Raw genomic sequence first — 5,838 nt, forward strand, 5'->3', positions numbered from 1 at the left:
GATTTGTCTCCCAGTGACATAAGAGAGAACTCTGTAAACACAAAATAAAAATTTGTTGTTGGAATGGTCAGCAACTGTTGGTCAAATTCTTGGATTCTGTTTCCCTCTGCCCTAAGCCTCTGCTCTGCAGGCTCCTCCTTTGAGGCATTACTGGGAATCCTTCACTGCTTGCTTCCTCTCCTCTTTGCTCTAGCTTCCAACCCCTGTGAGTGGTGGAACCTCATACTCCGCAGGTGCTTTAAAAATATTTAATTAATGCTAACTGAATCGGAAAGATCTAAAGTTTGATTTAGTAAACATCGATCAAGTTCCCACTGCATGCTAAATACTCTTTTTAAAAAGAATTATTTTTTAAATTTTATTTATCTTTTTTTTTTTTTTTCCTGATAAGTGAGCATGCCCACTCATCAGAGAGAAAGAGAAAAAGTGAAAGAAAATGAGAAAGCAATCCACCATGTCTGGGACTCAAACCACAGCTGGCCACATGGGAGTCCTAAGCCTTAATACTCTTAAACACTGGTGATGAAGGCAGGAAGATATAGCACAATGATGAACAGTAAATAGCAGCTTAGTAAGTACATGTAGCATGAAGGAAGGGCACAGTCTTACTTTCCTTATCTGATGGGAAACATAGACACACAAGAAGATGTCTACCACTGAGGGTTTATATTACCATGGAGAGAAGTAAGCAAATGCTATTTACCAGGTCATTACCTGTCAAAGATCTAATGGACAAGGCAGAGCCAAGTAACATAGTTGGGGAAGGTATGGCTGGGATGTGGAGGCACAGTCCTCCCAGCCAGGAACTAGAATTGGAAAGTGTGTGTGGAGAGAGGGTAGGTATGAAGAAATCATCATTCTATTTTCTGTTTCTATGGATATGACATACAAGGGAACCTCAAAAAGTTTGTGGAGAGACCAGCAGGTGGCATATCAAAGCACTGGGTTCCCACATGGTCAGCTGAAGTTTGAGTCTCTGAACTAGTAGCTTGAAAATCACGCAAGGGGTGTATGTGTGTATGTGTACTCAAAGTCACAGACAGAGAATGGAAGAAAATTGCACCATGGCAATTCTCACGCTGAGGGGTGATTTCTCACGTTCCCTCTCACTGTCTCTGTCTCTCTCTGGCAAGTGCATGTGCCCTATGACCAAAAAAAGAAAAGTTTGTGGAAAATGGAATTAAAGTGTGAGTCTATTTGATGCAAAGAATTTTGGAATCCAAACATAGTTTTTTCATCATACTCATTTCTATGAATTTTTGGAGACTTTCCTACCTCATCTTTAAGTAGACTCATACAATATTTGTCTTTTTGTGACTGGCTTACTTAATATAACATCCTCATTTTGCACTGAACTGTATTCCTCTTAAATTCATGTGTTGAAGCCTTAACTCTCAGTACCTCAGAATGTGACTGCATTTGAAGAGAGGGCTTTTTTTTTTTTTTTTTTTTTTCAGGTCATAAGTTTATTTACAAACATATTCAGTATGGTATGAGTTTTAGCGTTTGACCCATTTTCCAGAGATTGTGACTACGCCTCTGAAAATGTTCTTCATATTCATTAAATGGATTAATTAAAACATCCTTATTTCTTAAGTAATTGGTGTCTTACTATAAAGAAAGGTGCAGCAAATCCAGATCCAGAGTACAAAGTCATCATAAGGAGTAACCGCCACTTGCTTTCCACTGAAAATGGCAGATTCTTCCCTGGGCCCTCCTCATAGTGGCTCCTGCGGACCACAGATGTGGTGAACCTCCAGAAGCTCTGTCCCAGCATGGTGCTGCTGGAAGCTCTGCAAGACACACAGAGTCCGAAGACGGGAGAAATGGCCGCACTGCAACAACCCCTTCCTTTCTCATGACCTTGTTCTCTACTTCGAAGACAGGGCTTTTAAAGTGGTGATTCAGTTAAAATAGAAGTATTATGACGGACCCTACTCCAATCTGACTGGTGTTCTTATAAGAAGGGAAAATTTGGACACACAGAAAACCACCACAGATGCATATGCCCAGAAAAAAAAAAAGATCATATAAGGATGCAGTGAGAGGACAGCCATCTGAAGCCACAGAGTGGCCTCAAAAGAAAGAAAACTCTATGGTACCTGGATTTTGGACTTCTAGCCTCCAGAACTGTAAGAAAATAAATTTATGTTGTTTAAACTACCTTGTCTGTGGTGTTTTGTTATAGCAGATCTAGAAAACTAATGTAGTCCTCAAGGTTTATTCATGTTGTAGCATGTGTCATAATTTCCTTCAATTTTTTTTTTTAGAGGTTTTTGCTATAAGGCACGTGCGCTCGCCAGACAGTCGGAGAGAGACATAGAGACAGAGAGCGAGAAATCACCCCCCAGGGCGGATGGTCATGTTGCAATCCCTTCTCCTCCATTCTCTTCTTGGGATCTTGGGCATGCACGCACATTCGCCCATCGTGATTTTAAGCCACCGGGTCCGGGACGCAAACCGCGGTCGACTACATGAGAGTCCAGCGACATAGCCATTACGCTAACTGCTGGTTCTCAATTTCCTTCACTTTTGAGGCAGAATATAATTCCATTGTATGTTCATATTACAGATCATCCATTTATTCACAGATAGACATGACTTGCTTCTACCTTTTGGCTATTGTGAATCATGCTGCTATAAATGTGATTATGCACCATCTCTTTGAGATTCTGCTGTCAATCCTTTTGGGTACATGCCCAGAAATGAAGTTGATGAATCATTTGGTAATTCTCTTTTTATTTTTTGAGGAACTTTCATACTGTGTTATTTTACATAGCAGCTACACCATTTTATATTCTTGCCAACATTGCACAAGGGTTATAATTTTTTCACATCCTCACCAATACTTGCTATTTTCTTTTTTTATTGTAGTCATCCTAATGGGCATGAGGTAATACTTCATGTGGTTTTGGAGTGCGTATGTCTAATAATTAGTGATGTTGAGCATCTTTTCATTTGCCTTTTGGGCATTTTTATAGCATCTTTGAGGATATATCTATCAAATCCTTTGCCCGTTTTTAAATTGGGTTGTGTTTTTGTGGTTGAGTTATAGGAGTTCTTTACATATTCTGGATATTAATTCATTATTAACTATTGAGTCATCTGAAAAGTCATGATGCATTTTTTCATAGAAATATATTAAAAAGATGGGAACCAGCAGTTAGCGTAATGGTTATGTCGCTGGACTCCCACATAGTCGACCACGGTTCGCGTCCCGGACCCGGTGGCTTAAAACTCATGCCAGGCGCGTGTGCGTGCGTGCCCAAGATCCGGAGAGGAGAATGGAGCAGAAGGGATTACGGCGTGACCATCCCCTCTGGGGGGAGATTTCTCGCTTTCTGTCTCTATGTCTCTCTCTCTGTCTGTCTGGCGAGCGCACGCGCCCTATAGCGAAAACCTCTACAAAAAAAAAAAAAGAAAGAAATATATAAAAAAGATATAACTTTTCCAAAACCCAGTATATGATTTGCAAACATTTTCTCCCATTTTATAGATTTTCTTTTTACTTTTTCCTTTCATGCACAGAAGTTTGTGGTTTTGAGGTAGTCTAAATTTTCTGGTTTTTTTTGTTGTTGTTGTTGCTTTGTTCAAGAAATCCTTACAAATTAAATGTCATGAAGCTTTCCTCCTTTATTCTAAGAGTTTTATACTCTTTTTTTTTTCTTCTAGGAAATTTTGAAGTACAGGAAAATAGAGAGAGGGTAATAATCTAAAGCCAGGGGAAAGATTATTTTGAGATGAGCAAGGAAATATCATATATAAGCCAAGAGGAAAGCACCAGAATACAAGAGCTTGAAAACAAAGAGGACAAAGGTGGCCCACCACCCACAAAGTTTTAAAATGACAAAAAATGGGAAGAGAAAAGGTTTAAAAGTAAACTACAGTGTAACTAGGAAGAATGTGGTAAACTGAAACAAGAACCCCTGAGACCAATTACATGTTCTGTTAAGCACAGATCTCCAGGTCTTATGGTCAAAAAAGGTATACAAATAAATCCTAATGGTATTAATATTATTTATTCATTGTTTCCTTTTTGTGATGTATGGATGTGAAAAAAAGGAAGCCCTTGTTCTTTCATGGAGTAGTTTTACGGACTGACAAGATTAGAGAATTTCCGGGGCCAGACTGTTGAGCACAAGCTGTAAACTAAGAAGTACACACAAACCAAATGACCCCTTGCTCACAAAAAGGGACTCTAGAAAGTCACATATATTAGAAAGTAGGACCAAAACATAAAAATAGTTGTTACCCATGTCTGATTAAAAAACAAACAAACAAACAAACAAAGAAAAAAAACAAAAACTGGTCATTTGCAAATACACAGATGCTCCTTAGGCTTAAGGCGGGCGGCACAAATGAGAACTATTTGTGACCGCAGGGAACATAAGCTGTCAACGCTAAAGTATGTGGCATTTAGAAGGGATATGGAGAATGACACAGGAAAATTCACTACAGGGTAGCAAGATAGTAAAGAGCAGAGCTCATTGCCTTCTCTACTGAGCATGACCTTGTCCATCAGTGCCAAAAAACGATGACAACATAACGAGGGCTTTGGGAGGGAGCAGAACATGCTGAGAAAAGCACTAGAATCATAATTGGGAGAGTGTTCTTGGTCCTGGTGCTGCTAGATGAGTCTGTTCTCTGGTCTCAGTTTCTCTCTACATTGATAGGTAGTACAGGCAGTTTTTAAGGTGTCTTTTTCAAATAAAGCTAGGTGATTCTTGGTTATAAAATTCAGATGAATTGTTTCTGAAAAAGAAAGAGAGAGAGAAAGGTTTGGTTGCTTAGTTTATTAATGCATTTAAGCTACCATTTAATGGGAGAGGAATGGTTTCAGGCAGCAATGTTAGTGCAGATGTTAAAAGACGAAGTCAGGGGCCAGCGCAGGTGTCCAGGTTAAGGTGCTGGATCCTACATGGCTGACAGCACAGTTTGAGTCCTGGACCTGGAGGCTTGAAAATCACACTGGGTGGAACCAGTGGATGGAATAATGGTTATGTCGCTGAACTCCCAGGTGGTTTGGGTCCCAGATCTGGTAGCTTAAAACTCACACCAGGCGTGTGTGTGTACATGCCCAAAATCCCGAGAGGAGAACGGAGGAGAAGGGATTGTGGCAGGGTCATTCTCCCCTAGGGAATGATTTCCTCACTTTCTGTCTCTCTCTCTCTGTCTTTCTGGTGCATGTACATGCCCTATAGCAAAAATCTCTCAAAGAAAAAGAAAAAGAAAGAAAGAAACTAATTCACTCACTCATACTGGATGCGTATATGTATGTTCCCAAAATCCTAGGGAGACTGGAGGAGAAGGGATTATGGTGTGGCCAACCCTCCTTTGGGGAGGAGAAGTGTGATTTCTCACATCTCTCTTTTCTCTCTCTCTTTGGTTAGCACACATGCCCTATAGCAAAAACTACGTAATAAGTTACCTAAAATTTTGCAGTTTTAAACATTTATTATCTCACACAGTTTCTTAGGTCAGGAGTCTAGAGGTAGGTTGGCCGGGTTGCTCTGGCTTGGGTTTCTTTGTAGGTTGCAGTCATCTGAAGGCCTGCCTCCAGGAAGATCTCAGCTTACAATGTGGTAGCTGGCAGGCCTTCAGTCCTCCCTGGCTGTTGGTCAAATACTTCAGTTTCTCAGCACTGCACCTCTTCATCAGCAATCTGAGTGCTTTCATAAAGTGTCGGTTGGCTTTCCCAAAAGTGAGTGATCTGAGAGAGAGAGCAACCCTGGCGAAAGCAAGAGTCTGTTTGTTTGTCGGTGCTGTTTTTGCATAACACAACATAGCTTATTTCTCACATATGCTACACATCTAGTGTGGGTGGGCAAACAGGTTCTG

At 40.4% G+C, this 5,838-nt stretch overlaps 1 pseudogene; it reads right to left on the reverse strand.

The window, feature by feature from the left end:
- Positions 1-1,585: 1,585 nt before the first annotated feature.
- On the reverse strand, positions 1,586-1,777 carry LOC102497430 (cytochrome c oxidase subunit 7C, mitochondrial pseudogene; annotated as a pseudogene).
- Between the last annotated feature and the right edge of the window lie 4,061 nt (positions 1,778-5,838).

The sequence above is a fragment of the Tupaia chinensis genome, unplaced genomic scaffold (genome assembly GCF_000334495.1).
Source record: "Tupaia chinensis unplaced genomic scaffold, TupChi_1.0 Scaffold147534_1, whole genome shotgun sequence".
NCBI lineage: Eukaryota > Metazoa > Chordata > Mammalia > Scandentia > Tupaiidae > Tupaia > Tupaia belangeri.